The sequence below is a fragment of the Bacillus rossius genome, chromosome 1 (assembly GCF_032445375.1).
Source record: "Bacillus rossius redtenbacheri isolate Brsri chromosome 1, Brsri_v3, whole genome shotgun sequence".
Classification (NCBI taxonomy): Eukaryota; Metazoa; Arthropoda; class Insecta; order Phasmatodea; family Bacillidae; genus Bacillus; species Bacillus rossius.
Window position 1 is genome coordinate 72,339,079 of NC_086330.1, and position 21,903 is coordinate 72,360,981.

The window sequence follows — 21,903 nt, forward strand, 5'->3', positions numbered from 1 at the left end:
ATACAGTTCAGAAAATAATTACGTAAACAGAACTGTTCGTCCGCCCTCAGCATATTCTTTATTAATACTCTTCGTAAGCAGACCTTAATAATAATCCGATATCTCAAGTGAGTAGTTTCCAAATCGAGTGATTTTTTTCTAAAGCTCTGCACACCGAATTTGTGCCGGGTACCTTAAGCACTAATATATATATATATATATATATATATATATATATATATATATATAAAGAGAATAGGCCTACTGAACATCCGCTATTGCCTTGGTGCGCGTGCCGGTGTCGACCTTAGCTCTTCACTGTTTCTGTCCAAATAAACCCCAAGTAATCGGAAATCCTCTGGCTTCTTCATTGAAGCAGGACCTATGGTTAAGGGGGCGGGGAGGGGCACACGAACTGCGCAGGCGCAGTAGACGGAGCACGTGCGCGCCGCGGGCCAATGGGCGCGGGTCGCCATGGCGACGGCTGTTGTCGACTGTTGTCAGCTGTCAGAGCCGCTGGCGCCAATCGGTCTGCGGCGAGCGAGCGGCCCGTGTCTGGAGCTGTGCGCGCGGCCTCGCGGTGAGTGGCTCCCCTGCACCCGCGTGTCGCTACTGCGTCACAGCGCCTGCAGTTGCACAGCACACAGAGCCTCGCGGCACCTGCCAGTAGCGTCTTTAAACCTGGGGCCTGTCAGTACGTAGAGCGCCTAAATGGCCGGCTTGCACAGTCAGGTAATGTATTTTTAAATCAAACGCTCAGTCTTATCACCTCCCACGTGCCTCCTCTCCAACATTAAACAAACGAAACTGAAGTGAAAACTCTGCATTTGCGAACACATGAAAACAAACCTAAGTATTGAACGAGCTGGGACTGGGTTCAGCGAACCCAAATCTGCAGAGAGGGCGGCTTTAAGGAGAGGGAAATGACCACTGCCTTCCACACAAGCGAATGGCAGAAGAGACATAATCTGTTCTCCAGTAGGCCTAAAAATATTATTCCTGCAGTACCTAATTAAAGACAGTGGTACCAAGTGTTTCGTCGCGATCTACCCCACACGCACTCTGCACCACTCCACCCGAGACTGTTATACTCGGCGGTACTGCTCCGAGCATACGTGATATATTTTACACAATATAATTATTTTCCCAATACCAATATTGGGCAAAGCACTTAATATCACACATAGCATGCATATCGCCAACTGCAGTTCAACTGCCTGCACTAGTTGATGTAATCGTCAGATAAATTGTAGTTACCTAATTTTGGTTTTTATGCAATTTTCCCCCATCCAAGCATTCTACAGCCGACCCATCTAACACGAGTGCTTTATCTGGCACTGGTAGAAGGAAACAGTCAATGGTGTAGAAAGTACCTACAATGATTGTAAATATATTTCAATCCGAACGCGCAAGAGTCACCAAACACTATATTTTTAATTTAATTTAAATCCGTCTAGTCGCAAGATGGAATTTTTTTTGGAAAGTCTTCCATGGCAGCTGGTATGGATGGTTCTGTGGAAGAATTAGCAGAGCACTGGCTGTTTTCATGGAAGTTTATGTATTCGGTTATGTTTGAATTTATGTGGAAGGTTTCGAATAAGGTTTTAATGTTAGCCTATCAGAATGAAGTAGTAGTGTGCCAGTAGTGTTAAAAACAGAAAATTAATTGGTTTATTACTGATTTTTAAATGCGGCGAACATGTGGTCTGTTAAAGCAGTTTCAGCATTATGCGACAAGCCATGTACACACGATACGAATTTGACGTAAAATTCATTCTAACCCCAAATCTAATTGCAGCAATGTTAATCTCCCGCCACAATCATGTTTGTATCCACTCTCTCGTCCGCACTGAAATACCTTTATTAATACTTTCTTCATGCAGTTTTGCCTCCTCTGAAGTTATCATTGCTGTCGAACTTACAAGTAATTTCCGTCGAGTAGGAAACATTTGTTTACAATCTCGTCCAGCACAAGCTAGGCCTACACCAGTCACAACCCTACGTGTTAGTTTCTTCCATAGAAACGTCTATACCTGCAGCCATGGAGGCTTGGCTAGCGGTTTTAATAGAAGCTTCTAGCGGAGCTTGTGCGAAACCTTCCATCGCGTGATAAGGCCTTTAGCATTATGCAGATTATTCAGTTATAAGACATTAAAATTTTAATATTTTTATTTGAATATTCCGTATGGGAAAATAATTGTCTTAAAAAACCAACCACTGTAAGATGTACATAATTAGCTGATGTTTTACTGCATAATAGCATATGACGTGAATGCTAATGAAGTCAAGACATTACGACATGCAAACCAAAATTAATATTCGTAATCCCCACCCACTCTTGTTTATATTACTCCTTCTGCACGTTCTAACCCGCCTCCCGGACCTGTATGCAGTGTAAGGTTTTTCGACCAGAGTTTCTAACTATTTTTTAGCAGCTGGGTCGAGCCACGTCTTTTTCGCCAGTGGTTTTCGTGACGTTCCGGTATGCTTTGTCGCAGCCATCTTCAAGGACAGCTGAACACCGGTTGTTCAGGCATAGTATTTAACTGGTGTTATTAAACATTTTCGTATATTTATCACTCTGCATTATTTTAAATAATTCTACTTTAAATTTCGTGTCCGATTTGCGTATTACACATAAGTGCATTTGCAAAATGAGAACACTTGGAATTTGCTCGTTACAGAGGTTAGAAGTTAGGTATATATTTTGGGCGAGTACTGAAAGAATCGCTCACACACACACACACACACACACACATATACATATACATATACATATATATAATTAGAAAATTGTGGTTCCAAACCACACGAAGATGAAAAGCACAGCAGGAATCTCTAACAACCTCCATGTTTCTACTGTATTAAATGTCAGGTGACGCTGTGTCTGGCCGTGACATTTCCTTGGCCCTGGCCGCTCTCATGGCGTGGCTTGCACAGTCGCATCTTGAGGAAAGGACAGCATCAGCCCAGCTCATGAGCCGGCAAGGATCTGTCTACAATGCTCTCACCTGACTGCGCAGGCCGGCCCGAGTGTCTGGTGTCGCCTCCTGGCTGTCGTGCGGGAATGGGGCACGGGAAAGGATGGGCGTGAGGCCTGTAGTGCATGGGACGAATGGTGCCGGGCGCCAGTTAACGTTAATGGAGAGAGCCGTGCGTGAACTCACCGTAGAGCACGAGTCTCTGGAGGAGTCGTTACTGAGTACTCACCGACTGTTTGCCTTCGGGATGCGTCGACACACAGTAAGAACAAATAAAAAAAATACGAAGTCTTTGTGGTTGGCGATGTGCTGTACATATCTCACGTGGGTCTCGTTACGTCGTGACGTAATTTTGCACAGTGGTGTTGATTCGATCGAGACCTGAACAGGCCAGGTACTAAACAAATTAATTAACACTGACACACTTGTTATATTGACGATTGCCCGCAGACCCTTTAAAAAAGATACTACTAAGGTGACTAAGCAAAAGGCTAACACTAAACAATGCAAAATGTGTAGCTAACTCGCGGTGTCGTGCGATGTGCGTCGTGCTTCTACCGCGCGCTGCTGGAGAGACTGCCGCCTCCCCGGCTCCCAGCGCGGCAGGGAGGGGGCTTTGTGGCGTGCGTCGCTTACCTGGTCCCGACACCATTACATGCTGGCTTTTCATTGGCGAACAAACACAATCATTTCACTACTACATACGCATTAATTAACAATGCAAATATTTAAATGTCAATTGTGGAAAATAACACGTTACACTAATTGACTGATTTATGCACTTTAATCTTACACCGGTGTAAGTGGCAGCTGTATCTTCACATGTGTAAGTGTATTTCAAACTACACAAGTATCTATAAAAAACATAAATTTGTTGTGTTATTGTATTATTGTGTAGGTGTTATTTATTCTACACATCATTGGCAGGTAATTTAACTATTTAATATTAAAAATATAATACCCACTGATGCGTACGTAATTTTAAATTGTTTGGAAGAGCAGTTTTACTTATTTAAATGTAAATTCCTGAGTGAGTTAGCGTGGGCTCGAACCATGAACGCAGATGCTCACTCGTGCTAGCTACGAAATCAACGACCTTCTCCGTCTTTTTTTTTCTCCACTGTGCTACTTTTTAAAATTTTATTTTTAGAAACAGAATATATTATATTACATATACATTGGGATCATGACAATGAAATTATCGGTCCTATCTATAAAGTACTCCAGTGCAATGCAACCGCTAACAAACCGTGCTTAAAACCCAAATAAGTTGTGTCCATAACTTTGTTTGACGGTACCTTATTGAATTAGTTCCCATCGCTCTAGTCTGAGATGTTGCAAGAAGACCTGTGTGTCCGGCGGCGCTGTCGCAGATAACGTGTACTGCACAACTGCATAACTCCGCGCTGGCGCACACGGGAAACAACTTGAATCGATTATTCACAATATCATTATCTGGCAGGTCGACGACTGGAACGGTCATAATCGTAGTAATGCGGGGAGTTTTATCCAGCGCCATAATGGTCTAGCATATTTACATGATATTACCCTGTGGTACGCGATATCTATGTCCCCACTCCAGTGACAAATATTGGTACTCTCGTACTCTTGTATGCCGTTGGGATAATGTCGTTGTAGAATTCATAAGCAGTTGACCGCAGGTGTGAAGGTAATGCCGGATCGGACAGTTCCCGCCATAATTGTACCCAGTTAACATTTAAGTGCAGCACTCGCTTTAGTGGTATTAAAGGTTTCTTCTTTTGGAGCGTTTTGTTGAGTCGGCTTGCTGTAACATGTTCGCCTTCGGGAAGATCCTGAATGATCGCGTGTACGATCTGGTATGCCGTTCAATACTCAGCTGTGAGTCTGTCAACACCATCAAGCACTTGACGCTGCAATAGTTTCACTGGCTCGTCTTCTCGTAAAAGGGCATTACTTTTATTGACAGTAAATAGTGCAGTTATCTTATCTTTAATGTTAATTATTCCTAGCCCGCTAGCACTTGTAGGAAAGAAAAATTTTGTACGGGAACGCGGAACATAAGTATATGAGTTCCATAGAAACCATCCGACATACATGGTTAGACGCGCTTGTAGGCTTGGTGGTAGTGGAAAGATGTGCGCTAGATGCCAAAGTTTGGACAGACTGAAGGTGTTAATAACGTGAACTCGTTGGAATAAGTCTAACTTCCTGGTATTATATTCTGTCATGCGTCCTCGCCATGTTGCTATTGTGTGTTCCCAGTTGTCGTGTATTGTTGGGTTAGTGCCGTTCTTGAAGGTGACCCCCAGTATTTTAATTTGCTCCACCATGCGGAAAGTCTGAGACGTGTGACCATCACGTTCGACATTGAAAAATGGATAATCGCACTATTTTGATTGCTGATTCGCATATTTGAGACAACCTGAAATTCGGCGATGCAGTTCAAAATAACTTTTATTATCTCGGGTTGCACGCTCCGCACATGTTACATCGTCCGCATTTGCTGTCACCACTAACCGGCCACGCATAGAGTGCATGGTGTGTAACTCGACATGTGGGTCTACAAACAGGCTCTTGTCCAATTGCTGGACAGATCGGTTGATTTCAATAGGAGCAGTGCAAAACCTATTAATTTGTACACGTGACCTAGCTCCTATAAATGTCCTTTTCATCCAGTTAATTACAATTCCGGAAAACCCATATGATGCATAACTGCTAACACAAACTCATGGCTTATTCTGTCAAATGCTTATCAAAGTCTAAATGCATAATGGCCGTGTTTGTTTTTCGAGTTATCGCGAGTACTTGCTCAATCCTGAGCGCACCGAGACTATGATTAATTGTGCGGCCGGGTGTCGCAAAGTTTTGACCGGGCCCAATCACACTAGCCATGACCTTTCGAAGACGTTTGGCGAGTACACGCGTGATGATATTGTAGTCCGTCGCTAACAAAGTTATCGGTGTATGGTCTGTTATTTTAGCTGAGGATCGCGTTTTTGACACTAGCACAATAAGACCTTTTTGTAAAGCACCCAATTCTTCAAATTGCAGAATCCAACGTACCATGTCACAAAAGTAATTACCAATTATGTCCCAATATTGGATGTAGAGTTCATACCCAAAGCCATCGGTCCCTGGTGATTTCCTAAGAGGTAGTAATTTTTTTTTTTTACAATTCCCACGATTTCTACATTTGTTACCGGTAGTGTCAGGTGTTCCTGTTGTTTGTGACTGAGATGCATTCCGCAGTGTCGTAAAGCTTGGGGAATAAGTTGATTGAGTGTATCTTCCTTTTTGTACATATTTGAATAGTGGTATGCAAAGCTTAGACAATTGTGTGTTGGTTTTCATGAACATTTCCATCAGTGTCACATATTTTCGTAATGGGAGACTGATATTGCCTGTGTTGTTCTTTAATACTCGTATAAACACTCAGTTTCTCGCGTTCGTCTATTGTCAGACCACGCAAGAGCATTTTCCTGTCACTTAAGTTCTGACACTGCATATTCATAATTTTCCGCTTCACTTTTCGCATTTGATCTAATCCCTCGTGTCCATGTTTTTTTTTTCCTGCAACTCATTTAACATTACGATTTTGCTCCGCAATGTTTCTCGCGTGAATATGAAAGAAACGTCGCATAATTGGCTTGATGCAGTGTTCCCACCACAACCCGATATTTGCGTAGCTAATCTGCCGGTTTCGCCATGTATCCCAGCTTCTCCGGAAGTCATCTTTAATTCCAGGGTCATTCAAAAGCTTCGTATTTAATTTCCATAATCCTTCCCCTCTGTGCCCGACCTTATTAAATGCTAGATAGTGAATGATAACCATGTGGCGATCATTTATAGACATGGGAAGTGTAAATATGAAGTTACGTCTGTTTTATGGCTTTCCCATACGTAAAGCCTGTCAAGCCTTGTTCTACTGTTTGTGGTGGCAAAGGTATAGTGGTGTGTGTTGTGCAAAACAGTGATGACGTCTTCTAGATGTAGTTTTCGAAGTAAATTTTGCAGCGTCATATTAACAGGGTAAACTCCGCCGACGTGATCTCAGTGGTCTATAATGCAATTGAAGTCCCCTCCGAGCACAAGGCGTTGATTGGCACATTGTAGGAACGGCACAATGTCAGTGTTTTACAGCAAATCCCGTTCCCGCCTTCCTTGCGACCGTGAGGGAGCATAAATGTTTATAATTCTGAGATCATAAATCTCCAGACATTATACGGCCGTTAGGATGACGGTGTAGGTTTTCCAGTTCGAACCTCGATCTCGTAACGATTGTAGTCCCCCCTGCATTTGAACTAATATTTGCATACATATTATAGTTGTGGAATTTATTTATTATTTCTGGTACGATTTCTAAAATGAGCAAAATGTCGATCGTATTCTGGTTCATAATTCTTTCTAATTCGGCTACTTTCGCGCTCGCTGATACTCAGCATAAGTTAAGAGTTGCTACAGTATGAGCTGATATTGTAATAATAGTTTATTTTATTATTACTTTTTATTATTACTTTTGCGACTTTTCACTGTATTAATGGCCCATTTCGCTATTTACAGGGATTTCAGCCCACTCACACGAAGGCTCCATGGACGGCTAGCACTCGCTTTCACTTTCTGACTGCCGCGATGTTGGCCACTCAGCCGGTCGCTGGTCCCCTCCTCACCACTCTCACCTGGCGTATCCTTGTCCGGCTGTTGTCGGCTCGTATCCGGGATGTCGCCAGTGGCCGCTGAGACCGGCTGCGCTGCCGCTCCCTGGTCCGGGGCAGGTTCCTGGAGTGACGTCACCGCCGTCCCCAGTGACGCTTCTTGGTGCATCGCTGCAGGTAGCTCTATCTTCTTGTCGCACATGTCTGAAGTTAGCTCAGCTCAGGGTGTTTCCCGACTGGTTCCGTGGGGCTGACAGTCTGTCTCTATCTGTTCCGCGCTCGACGGAGTCAGTGTGTCCAGTTCGTCGCGGCAGTGTGTTCTCGCTGTGCGCTGGCTGCGATATAAGGCCGGCCGTTTCCCACCCGGGAACAGCCTGCGGACCTGCCTCGCCCGAAGTACGGCTAGTTGCATCATGTGTCGACACTTCCAGTGAGCCTGCCGACGCGGCGCCACTGCGATCCTCACTGGCGGCTTCGGCATTCTTCTCGTGCGCCAAGCCGTCATCCACTCGTGATCCCTGTTGGCGTGTGGTTTCCATGCTGGTTATTGCCGTGTCTTCCTCCGGGTGTAGTTGTGTCTGAGCTAATCCTGTTCTTAAAAGCGCCTGGCAGACGTGTCGATATATGAACATTTTCTTCTTCCGTTGCTAATGCCCGCTGTATGTGTAACTGTGTAGGTTCTTTGCCGACCTGTGGAAGCGTAGGATATTCATTTTCATTATACGGGGTTCCCGCGTGATGGTGGGTGTTAACATCTCTTCTGCGTTACTTATTAGTTTTGTCCTTCTGCAGTTGCCAAGGCCTAAGATGGCGCACTGCTTCAGCCCCGTCACCTGAGGGCAGTCTGCCCGGAAATGACCTGCCTCGTCACAAACACTGCACGTTTTCGGTTGATGTTCACACGTCACGAAAGCTCTGTGACCGTCGACATGCAGGTAGGAGGGAATACACTTTTGTAGAGTCATTTTAACTAGCCGGACGCCTCTCTTCATCCTGTATGTGTAGTTCATATTCCAGCATTCATCCTGCAGAGAGATTGTTGTACCGGACGTCGCCAACTTTTCACTGATACGAAGGTTGTTCAATTTCTACCGGTAGATTCTCAACACGGACTAACTTTTGGTTCGATAATTCTCTTTCTGTCTTCACCTGGATGGCTTCACCCGATGACGCCAGTAGCTGTGGAGATCCTCCCGTCTCTTGCAACACTTTGTCCGCGCGCATACGAGACATACCAAGACACAGTTCAAATAGCCGTCAAGTTGTAACGCTTCAATGGCATCTTCAGTTACACGTAATACATTTTCTAGACATTGGTGAATATCAGTGGCACGTGGTCGTGAAGTCAAGGTTACGCGTATCGTATTTTCCCGCGTGACGGACATTGCCTCGTCGCGCACCGCCGCACTCGACCGCGCGAAACTCCGCCAGAAGCCGCTCCTGCAGCACGAGGTGGACGTCTCGGTTACTCGCTTGCTCGCGCCCAACACACAATCAAATGAAACGTATGACATTAAATAATCTATATAAACCAATAATATTTTTTTTTTTTTTTTAATTATACACAATGATTTTTCATAACTTACCCAAAATTACGTGTAAAATTGCCCCTACTTCAAAGGTGGAATACTTTTTTTTTTCAGTGTAGGCACATGGGGATACAAGTAAGTAAAATAACACTTGTTTATAGTGTCTAAAAAGTATAACACATGTGTAAGATTACACACGCCAGTTATGTGTTTTATCATCACAAAACCAAGTGTTATTTTACTTGATGGTAGCATAATTTTTCTTGAACATTTTGGGTTTCAAACCATCAAAACAGTCGTTGATTTACAATGCAACTCAGTTTTTTTTTTATCAAAATTAAATATGAAGAATGTTACCGACATTAGGTGTAAAATTACACGATTAAATTGAAAAAGCACACAAGGAATGTTGCCTGACAGGCTCACCGGAAAACAATTGAGTGAATTTGCACTTTTTATAGTGCAAAATTATACAAACCAGGTCGGTGTATTATTATCACAACTTAATGTGTTATGTTACTTCATGTTGGTGTACTTTTACAAGGATATTTTGTGTGTAAAATAACACAAAATAGTTGTAAATTTACACAAGGAATGTGTAGAATTAAACTAATTGTATGTGTTTTTTCCGAATAAAACGTCGAAAAATGTAAAAAAAAAAAAAAAAAAACACTAGATGTGTAAATTTACAATTTCTTTACAGTGTGACTTATAATTGTTGTTTCTGCGCACGTACACTCGTAGCACAGTTCGCTTGAGCACGTGCCGCTGTGTTGACCGCGGGAAGGGGGCGGGGTCTCTAGGGCACCGAGGGCCTGATGACGTCACTGCCAAGGACACAGTTCCTACGACGGGTTTCCTGCCCGCGCAGTGTGGTATTGGCGGCTTTAGTTGCCAGCTTACGTAACTGGCGAAGACAGGAAATATCCGTGGTTTAGTTTCGAGACAGCTTAAAATTCACTTTTACCGTATTTCTGCTTCAGTGATTGGTCCGCAAGTTAAGGTGGTGGGTGAACTGTGAGCCAATGAGGAAACCTTAGACAAAGAAGAATCGAATCTCGGGTGACCTAGAACAGAAATTTTTCGAGTCAGCAACCAACGAACAGCTGACATCTGCCCGGTATGTAGAGTACTATGGGGTCGATCCCAGAGGTGATTGAAACGTGAATTTTTCACGTCCACATTAAATGGCAATTTATAGGGTCATGTATTAGGAAAGATTTACAGACCAGCTGTATCTCAGTTGTAGCATTATCTGTGTTCTGTGGTTGGCTGGGTTTATTTCCGGTGCATGTCTACTGCCAGAACACGTGTCACAGCCGTCCAGTGCGGAAGCAAACGCGTCCTGAATGGCCCGGCCAAATAGGGCAATGGCTTCTCTTACAGACGGCTGCCGATTGCCAATCGCTAGCGTGGGCATGCCTTGTTGCAGTATAATGAGCGATCAGTTTTTTTCTCTCGCGTGAAACACATGCCTAGGGGCAGGCATTTTTCGCACACCATTAGACTGCAACAAGGTATACCCCCACCTGTGGTTTCTTCCTTGTGATTGGCGGCCGTCTGCGAGAGAAGTCGTTGCCTTATTTGGCCCAGCCATTCAAGACGCGTTTGCTTCCGCACTGAATTACTGTGATTGGTGTTGTTACAATCGATATGTATCTGGGAGAAACCCACCCAATCACGAAACACAGACGATGCTACAGTGTTTTAACTTTCAGCTAGTCTCAAAATCTTTTCGCGAAATCTGCATGGTCCTACACATGCCCCTCGTAATGTGATGTTGTATCACAACACTCATTCGTGAGTGGCTTGATGGGAAACAGCGCCAACACTTCCACTTGGTTGACGCGTGGATGGCTAGTAATTTAAACAGTGCCAGCTTTGGTGTTAAGGAATGACGTGATATGATTCACAGTGCTCGAAGATCGCGTATCGAGACTTCTCATATTTGCCAACCTTCCATGCATTTGTTTTTAGTTGGGTAATTGTGCTAGTTTACAATTAATTACAATCACAAATATTGGTTAGTTATTCAGATAGGGGTTAGAGTTATATATTAATCGCTTGGATAAAAAATACTTACATTGTATCTTATTATGTGCGCTGTCTATTTTATTTCGTTATCTTCGTTGTGAGAAAATCTCCTGTGTTTCACTTAATTAGTAAGTGATTATTTAACTTTCCTTCGATTAAAATTCATTGTTTTGCTTCATACAAATTAACCGATAAATCGTTTATCTATAATATATATAATCATGAAAGTAAAGTAAACCGTTGTAGTTGACAGAAGGGTTTCCAGGTTAACACGCCACATCAAGGTGTAGTAATTGTTCAAACATCGAGAGGTGAATTATTGTATAGCTCTTCTGAGGCACAAGTCAATGAACAAATGTCCGTATCTCATGCTGTAAAAATGTAACAATGTATTGAAATATATCAGGGTAGTAATAACATCGCAGACAGGAAAAAAAACGAAAGGACTGGCAGTGGATTTGGGTTAGAAAAAACGAAATCATGTTTATTTTTGTTCAAGATTTATTTCCTTTCTGGATACAATCCAAGCAAACTCTGAATGTTAAGAAATTTCTTTAAGAAATTCTGTAAGAACGTGTGTTACTGAACGGAAACGCTCAGTAGGTATGATAGTAATCTCAAAGTATGATAATCTCAATGAAATTAATCTAAGAAGGACAATTTTTTTTTTAAATTCTGGCTGCTAAATTCATTAAACAATAATAACAAATGTTTTGAAATAAAAAAATTAACTGTTATAAAATTGGTGAGTTGGCCGTTAGTAAAAAGTATTTCAACAAATGTTTGTAATGGTAAAGTTTTTTCTTAAAGGTATTCTAGTTTTTTTTTAGTTTTTACTTAACTATGCTAATTAGCGCAATTGTTTACTTTTAACATTATTTTTCACTAAACAATTTTTTTAAATTTTGTTAAAGGGGAAAAAATGTGAAGTCAATAAAAAAATTAAAATAAAATAATCAAGATTTCATTTTAAGTTTTTGTCTAGCCACTCAGTTTTATGAAAATTAGAAGTCAAATAGGTAAAGGGTTTTACTTCGCTCGAATAGCACAACATGCTTACTGTGTAAGGTCACGTCCAGATAAAGCGGGCTACCGACCGGTGCTACCTGACGGTGACGTATGCGGGAGTTTCAGCGCCAACGGACCCCGGCCACTTCCCCACGACAGTCGCGCCGCTTGTCAGCTCCCGCGGCCACCAAGGTACCTGCTATTAGAACATTTTCTTTCTCCACTGAATGAAATTACAAGAACAGCATATTTAGAGTAGGAAACAAGTAGAATACAACCAGCAATACAATGAGTAATGCCATTTAATTTAGACTATTAGGTATTACATATTTGAACTTAAATAACGAAAATTTGTTATATTTTGTATATTATGTTAACCCATTTTGGGACAGTATTTCTACGCCTGAATTAAACTTTTCCAAGTTAATTGCAAAAAAAAAAAAGTGTTCTTTTTCACCTTCGGCGTTTGAGAATTTTTACACGCAAGTATGGGTTACACAACAAAATCACATTTTGTTACTTTACACGCAATGAAGCCAAGACTTTAAAATATACTACAAATAGTAATTTAAAAAACCTACTTTGTCTATTGTAACACATATTATGGTGTGAAATAAAAACTTGGTTGATATGTATAAAATATATAAAATACTAGATAATGCCCGGCATGCGTTGTAATGCCTCAATCAATTTTTTAATTTTTTAAACGTATACTAAGCATCTCTCTTTATCTCTCTAATTCTCTATCTCTCTATGTATATCTCTATAACTCTCTCTATCTTTCTATTTATATCTCTATCTCTCTATATATCTTTCTAGCGGACCCGACAGACATTGTCCTGCCCAAATGTACTTTTTGTGAGATATGGATATGGCGGTAAGTATTTCTACGCTGGACATTTTGTATCTTCTCATTATACTTACCCCTCCTCTTGGGCACGCCACTGCCGTTACCAAAAACCTTTCCCATGGTTACGCAGAAGGCAACAACAATGCAAAAGCCCGTTGCCATGGAGGCTAATTAGTTTTTTTGCTTTTAAAGTGTGTTTTTTTTTTTTTTTAAGTTTTTTCTTAACTCAGAATCGAGATAAAATATCCAATTGTGAATCTAAACCATCCTCGAATCCCCGTGAACTCACACAACAAATTTCATCAAAATCGGTCCAGCCGTCTAGGAGGAGTTCAGTGACATACACACGCACACAAGAAATATATATATAAAGATTGTGTATTTTTCACAGACCTTCGGTAAAAATACAGTTGAAATGTATGTTACATGTTTGATAATGTAAAATCACTCATTTGTCAGTATTAAATTTCTTCTCCAATTTTGGAGCAAAATGACTCTGAACCTACTGACAATTACTTTGACAGAGTAACTTACTACTATAATAGCTGGATCAATAAAAAAACTCGAACACAAGCACAAATACACACACACTAACACACAAATATTTGATAAATACCAACACCGTTTGACCGATCGCCATGAAAGTTGTCACATCGAAGTATTATTTCATGGAGAAGGTTATTATGCTATCCATTTTTTGTAACTCGCCGTTAGATGGCTTTGCAACATATCAACTTCTACACCGCTCATCTGGTCGCTGTGAAAATTGGTATACACTGTAGGTATTTGAAGACGGAGAATACTTTCGCGATGTTCATTTTGCTATAACTCGCCACTGGATGGCGCTGCAGCGCATCAACTTCTAAACTGTTAAACCGCTCGCCATGGGTAAATATAAAATCATAGGTCATAGACATATAAACAGCAATTGTGTGTCATTTCTCTATGTCCACAAAATGACATATACAGCTATCCATTTTGCTTTAACTCGCTGACAATATATCACCCTCTACTGTCCTTAGTGCTCAATAACAACAAATAGTGATTGTAACTGTTATTAGTATTAGTATAAATTATAGAGTACATATAGAATTCCACTATATATATGTATATATATACACACGTAAATAAATCAATCATGGCACGACAACGTCTGCCGGGTTCTGCTAGTCTTTTATAAAATTGGAAACTCTTTGGTTCATACCAAAGAAATCACACATAGGCTTGAGTATGATATGCGGGTACTCGCATATTAAAAGTAATTTTCGCAAGAAAAGTTTTTGAAGCGTTTCTATTTCTGTGTTCGATGGTCGCGTGCAGAGAGCTCAGCGATTTCATCCATGTTGAATGACTCCCAGCGCTTGGAAACTACAGTGCGCCGTACCTGGGACTGACGCCATGTTAGGATCTGGCACACGTCAATATGCAAGTTATAAGTTTTGCTGGGTTCGTTTCGTGCTTTTAACTTTTGTCCGGAACTGCAAGCAAGACGAAGGATTAGTGAAGTCATTTTGGGAATTTGCAGGAAATGAGGGTCAGTTATTTAATCAAAAAATGGCTAAGTTTTTAAAGATAAACGATAATTTTTTTGTCTAAAACTGTAAATATGTAGTTATGTTTCCGAATAGTTTACTCATGTATATTAATTATGTAGGCTGAGTGGATGCGGTATGGGGTGTGCTGAATTAACAGACGAACTGCTTTGATGTTAGTGATGAACCCTTATCGCAACATGACGAATGGATGCCAGCAGGCCAGCATGCAGGCCTCTACCACCACCGCCCCCATCACCAACCCCACCCCCACCATCACCAACACCATCACCATCACCATCACCTCCACCATTACCACCACCATCACCCCCCACTATCACCCCCACCATCACCCCCACAATCACCCCCACCATCACCCCCACCATCACCACCACTATCACCCCCACCATCACCCCCACCATCACCTCCACCATCACCATCACCCCCACCATCACCACCACCATCACCCCCACCATCACCCCCACCATCACCCCCACCATCACCCCCACCATCACCACCACTATCACCCCCACCATCACCCCCACCATCACCTCCACCATCACCCCCACTATCACCACCACCATCACCCCCACCATCACCATCACCCCCACCATCACCACCACCATCACCCCCACCATCACCCCCACCATCACCCCCATCATCACCACCACCATCACCCCCACCACCATCACCCCCACCATCACCCCCACCCCTACCGTAACTATCACCCACCACCACCACCCCTATCACCACCACCACCATCACCGTCGCCGCGATGCCTGGACATGAGTCGCACAGGCCTCAAGGCTGGAAACGGTTCGTTGCGAAGAGAGGAGGTAATTTCTGTGGAGCCGCGGAAGCTCGTCTATAGCGATGTCCGTGTACTCATCATGTTGCCGGTCCTTCGCTCTCGTGGGCCGGAAATAATATCGCTGCCGGACAATGTCGCGGCTTCGAAATATGAGTTGATCTGCATTCAAAATACCGAAAGCTCCCCTACAAGCTTTTGTTCAATAACAACTGTTAATATGGATTGTACTCTTCAGCTGAACGTTGAGGTAAACCTAACCGTGACCATTTCAGCTGGTTAGGCCTGACATCCCTGAGAACTGTTACCTTAAGTTTACTTGATCACAAACTAAATTCAATACGATTTTAAGTATGTTTTACTGAGATGTTAATACCAAGAACTGCATTTTCTGTTACGTTACTAACTTAACAGAATTGTGTTTACTGTCTTGTCTTTCTTCCTGTATATCGGTCTATTATGTGTAGCTCCGATAGTAGTTTTTGATAACAAGTTTCAATGCACATTAGTTCATTATATATGGTGAAATAACACTGTCGAAAGATTATTCAGTAATATAAAAGTTTATTTTTTGCTATAAGTATATGCAAGATTATTTGAACAGTTATTTTAATAATCTGTGTTGAAATTTATTTAAACTTCTATACCAAATATTAAAATATTTCTTTTAAATTTGCTATTATTTTGCTATTAATATAAATAGTCAATGAATACTTTTGAAATCATAAATTAATTATACTAAGCAAATTTTAAAAATATCATTTTTGTACCATGCAGTAATGACGTACAGAAATGAAGAAAATATGGACATTTTCATTATTATAAAAATGTTATGTATAACGTTTTCATAAAAACCATAAATTTCTGTTTTAAAATTATTGTTGCTGGCACGTGTTCCGCGCACGCAACACCAGACCGTCTCGAATGTGCCGTGGAGGCAGTGGGTCGAGCCAGCCAGCTCCGGTTGCCGTCTCGCTAGGCGACTCGCCTGCAGTGCCGGCCTCTCGCCATAGAGTAATATCATGTAGACCGTCCGCGTCTGCTGAGCGCGGTTCCAGCATTGGCACGAGATTCGCCGACACAACTCTGAGAATCGGTGGATGTAAACAATGACTATGCGATGTGTTTACCAATGAAATGCCGGTAAACGCACGTTTTTTTCGTTAAAAATTTCAAATATAAAGTTGTGTTTAGTTAAAGAGACGTGAGTGGAAAACATTAACCACATATTTTCCTCCCCCCCCCCCCTATTTTTAATTCCAACATAGATTTACGTAATCTGAAATAGGTTAATGCTCGTTAATTTATTTCCTGCAGATTGGTAGGTAATGTTTGAACAAAATATTTTTGTTCGTGTCAGTTTGTATAAGGTAGCAATGATCCTGACCGACCCTGGAATGTTACGTGAGCTCGACGGGCGATCGTGAACCAGCAGGCGCTCGCACGCAGCTGCGCTCAACAAGCGCTCCGCGACTGGTCGGTAGCTACAGCTACAACTGCAGCTGCCCATCTCGCTGCCGGAGACACTAGCTAATTACTCCCGAATGATGACGGGCCTGTCTCTCTCGGTGCATCCTGTGCATACATTACCTCCACGTTGACGAGTCCGGGGTGCGCACTGGCTGTGATGAATGCCTTAGACGAGAAATATGAAGTTGTGTTCAAACTGCTATCACACTGGCGTCATGGCAGGCCTAACTCGGTCCCCGGCCTGTTCATGAATACTCTCAGGCAACCGAGGACACTTACTTACTGGTAGGTATCACTTACGAGACAATGACACGAAAACATTTATATGAAACGTTTTTTTCCCGGAAGTCATTACTAAGAAAGTTATGCGTCATTAATGATCAAATCTTACGTTCTTTAAATTATTCGTGCAGTGGGGAATTTTGTATAATACAATTTCTTAGACATACGCCATTGTAGTTTTGCGCTGTTTGTCACGGAGACAATTCAAGATCGCAAGCTGATTTGGGCTTGTTATATGTGGGTTAATGATTTCAATTTTTTTTTTAAATTTGCGTTCTTGAATTTTCTCTATGATAAACAGTGCAAAATTGCAATGGCATGTGTACAAGAAATTTTATTACATCATCAAATCTTAGAACACAAATATTTTGAAGTGAAACTTCTCTTCAATTAGTAGGGTAAGATGAGATAATGTCTCATACCGTAACTAAAAGTGCAATGCTCAAGAGTGAGATGAGGTTGGCCGAAGGTGAATATTCGGGCGTGTTCGGGCAGGGACATAACTTGAAGTACATCTTAGGCTTCCAAAAAAATCATGATTTGGTGCAAGAAATACTGGATATTTTAGAGTGTAAGAGAACTGATGGCGTGTTTTATAAGCAGAAGGAAGAAGCTTGGCAAGAATTGGCATCATATTTTAAATAACATTATGATGACAATTACCATACTTCGGGCATACCTAATATATATATATCGGCCTAAATTTCCTGTAAACTATTGTAACCCATCAACATATCATTTGTAAACAAACCAGTAAGTATCTATGCGAACACGACTACAAAACACAACAAACCAACTAAAAATACACAAGATCTCGGATCCAACTGCTCTGAACCATCAATTTCGGTGGTTCAAACAGAGGTTCACCTCAATCCTCTATCAGAAGGTGAACTCGAATGGTGCAATCCGTTTGTGTGACGATCCTGGTTCATTACATCGTATGATCTCGTATCGACCAGCGATCTTCAATGGTGCAACCGGCCCTTAGTGAAGCTCGCGATGGCCCGCGAACTAACGGCGCTAGTAGTAGGCGAGTTCATCATTAACATTGTGTTAAATGAGAGTTTCGTATAAAATATTATATTATTCCTGATTCCGTCTCAATTTTTGAACGTGTTCCCCAGATTAATATTGTGTCGATTTATCACGGGTTCGTTAAGGATAGCCCAATTAAAGATTTTATTACACTACACAGTTTTATTTATTGCCACTATTTATGTCACTTACAAAAATCTTCTAAAATGGCAAATAATTAATTACACTTAAAGAAAGGTCTATTCCCCAGTCACTCGTTCCACACACCTCGCTGGGCCGCACCTCTGGCGCAACTCTTGCCGCAGCACCCCTCGTGGGTCTCCGCCGCGGGACTCCGTCGCCGCACTCCGCCGCCGCCGACGCACTTCTCCTTCGCCGAGGTTCCGCTCGACGCCTCGCTCGCAACTTCGCTCGGGACTCCGCCGCGCCCGCGACTCTATCGCCCGGACATTCCGCCGCGGGAGAACTCCCGACTGAACACTCCGAACTGACTCCCTGCCCTGACGTCCTCGGGCATATATATAGGCCCCGGCGCAGTTCCAGAACTCACGAGAGCGGCCGGGGCCCGTCACGTAATTCCGTGCCGACACGACGGTAGAAATCTCTCGAAACACGTGTCGGCGGCTCGCGTAACTCCCAGATGTCCGGTGTCAGTTACATGTCAAAGGCAGGGCGCCGCAATCTATTCTTCTTTTTTTTTCAGAAGAAATATTTTTTTTTATTTTCCAATTTTTAAAAAAAAAACTCTTTTATGACAATCACTGCAGACGAGTGATCAGACGTTGTTCACGACTGTAGAGACTGTTATAAACGGTAGGGAAAAAATTTACTTAGTTGAATATATTAATTTTAAATATGTACATTTAACTGTTTGAATATATTTAATTACTCAAATTTTTTTAATATTGCGAGGAATAAAAGAAAATAAAAATTTCTGGTGTGAGTGGGCATCGAACTCGAGCTTGCATATCTACAGACTACGCGTCTAAACTCTGCACCACGCCACTGACTTACTAATAATTTGTTTTTATACTCTAATTTAAATCTTTAAAGATTTTTTTCTCGCTTCCTAGGGCCCACTCAGGCGAGGTATTTCAGGATGTTGAAAGGGGCACCAACCTGATTCTACTCACACAGTTCAAGGCAAATCGGCGAGCCCCGACTCCAACCCTCTCCTCGTTAGATTAAAAAGAATTAGTGAATTTAGAAACATATTTGAAAGAAAAATCATTTGCTTGAAGTGTATTATGCAAATAATTTTAACACCTAAAATATGCTTTCTTATGAGAGATCCCAGTTTGTTTGGGTTCCGCATTCACAACACTCCAACTTTTAACTGACAATTATGGCAAAGTTACAAGTTATTGCTATGAATTAAGCCCCTGAAAAGCTCCCAAAATAAATTAAAACGAAAGAGAGTTTTAAAAAATATTCCCACTTTTATATGAAACTCCCATTTAACACAATGTTAATAATGGGTTCAACTACTACTAGCGCCTTAAGTTCGCAGGCAGCCGTGAGCTTCACTAAGCCGACGGACAATGCACGTAAGTACCAGACCTATCTATATGACCGTGCAGTGGAAACCGAGACGTTTAGCGTAACATGTGACGCTATCTGTTGGGTAGGCCCATAACTACTAGCAATAAAACTCTGACGGGCGTGTTTTATAGTGATAATTTAACTAATTGACGATTAATTGCCTAATAGAAGAATTATATATGTGCAAAACAATAACAATACTGTTATATAATAAAACGGCATGTACTGTATAAATGAGTAGGAGATGCAGTATTTTTGGTAAACTACACACAACATATGTGGCTACCAAAATAAAATTAACAAATTTTCACTGGATTGAATGCCTGATAATAGCTAATGCATTACTTCTCACGACGAAAATAGCCATGTTAGTATTATATTATGGAAGCTACTATCTAGCTGATGGTCACAAAATTACTTCAAAACTTTGGTCTAAATCTCGGCAATTAGTGTTTGTCTCCATGCTAACTTTGTTCAGTAATTACGTACACTAGAAACGGAACATTGCGAAGTCTCTCAGTGCGGGACGAAGTATTAGTTTAATTAGTTTTTATTGGGTTCATAAAAAATGGCGACTGATGGTATTTGTCCAGCAGATGGTGACCACCGCCGCAGGGGCGAACACCCCCGGGTGCGGGGAGGGATAGGCGGGGCGGGGGCGACGCACCCCTCTACTTCCGAGCGAAGAGGTAGTCGCGCTTTTGACGCGCGCGCGGTCAATTAATTATTTCTTTCAACCTCGGTCATGGTGCAGGCAATGTCCACGCAAGCAGTGCTATTTCTTGGTTATTGCATTTTCAATTTTATCTCATAAATCATGCTTGTAATTAATAACACAAAATTGCTGTGGATGCTTTTCTGCGGCGCGACATTTTTCAAGTGTTTTGAATATCAAAAAAAAATTCTCAGAAATTAATATTTTTTTTCATTACCATGCTTACATAAAAAATTAAAACTGCCGCCAAAACCTTTTGAAAAATGGTTTAGTAGAATGTGTGTGTGTGTGTATGTGTGTGTGTGTGTATATATATATACACACACACACACACACACACATCACACACAATATTTAGCTGCACTTTACGCTTCAGCATTTATGCTTCCATACGAGGACTCTCCAGAAAGTAAGTTACGGTTTGAAATAAAGTGACAGAAAATGTCATTACTATTCTCATTTGACAGCCTAATCCTTAAACTACTTTTCAACGTAATACCGGTTCAAATTTGGGCCCTTACAATAGCGGTGCACCAGTTTGTTGATGTCATCGTCATATAATTCTGCCGCCTGAGATTTCAACCACCCGTTGATGCCTTCCTGCAGTTCTACATCGTCGTAGCGCCGGGTTGCTAGCCAGGTCTCCATGTACGGAAACAAGCGGTACGAGTAGTACATAAATGGGGCTACGGCACCTGGCGCTTCAGCACGGCCGGTGCAAGGTAAGTTGGCGCCCTAGGCGAAAAACCTTAATGCCCCCACCCTCCCCTCCCCCCGCCGGACACTCAAAAAAAAATTTCCTTGCCTCAAAAAACATCACGTAAGCCTAAGATTTTGTCAACAATCAAATGTAAGCAGGCTTGTGTTTTTTTTTTTTTAACTTTTTTACTTATTACAAATCATAAACAGGTCACCGTGGACTTTAAATAATTACTTACATCAATATAAACATTCCAAACTGTTACAAAAATCTATATTCATCTAGTTTCAATAATCGTTAAACATATTACATCAGCATGTTATGTGTCGTGCTGCGCCGCCCCCAGCTACTTGGCGGCCTAGGCGGTTGCCTAGTTCGCCTATATGGACGCGCCGGCCCTGCGCTTCAGGCTGAAGTGCCAGGTGCCGTGGTTTGTGACGTCACGGTGGCCATCTTGGATGACCTTGACATTTGACCTTGACCCCGGCGGCCATATTAGATCTGCCATATTGGATCCGCCATGGTGAAACCGCCATTTTGTTTTCTAGAATTTTCTGTCACCTAGTAATCTAATGCCCCACTCCCTAATTTTGAAATTTTCGCTACGGCCGCCATCTTGAAATTCCTTAATTTATATGCCATAAAATGGGAAAATTTTAAAAATATATAAAATTAATAATAAAATTAATAATAAAATGTTAATAAAATATTACTAAAAACACTATTGCACATTTAGTTATGGTCACCACCTTGGATTCTAGGAATTGTTGCGCATTTTGTTACGCACGCCATCTTGAATCCTAG

General features: G+C 41.8%; 1 protein-coding gene across 1 annotated transcript in view; it reads left to right on the forward strand.

The window, feature by feature from the left end:
• Positions 1–509: 509 nt before the first annotated feature.
• LOC134537638 (carbohydrate sulfotransferase 5) overlaps positions 510–21,903 on the forward strand; it is a 136,094-nt gene continuing 114,700 nt past the window's right edge. Inside the window, exon 1 of the mRNA XM_063378306.1 lies at positions 510–559. The gene's annotated coding sequence lies outside the window, so the exon portion shown is untranslated. The remainder of the gene's footprint in view (positions 560–21,903) is intronic.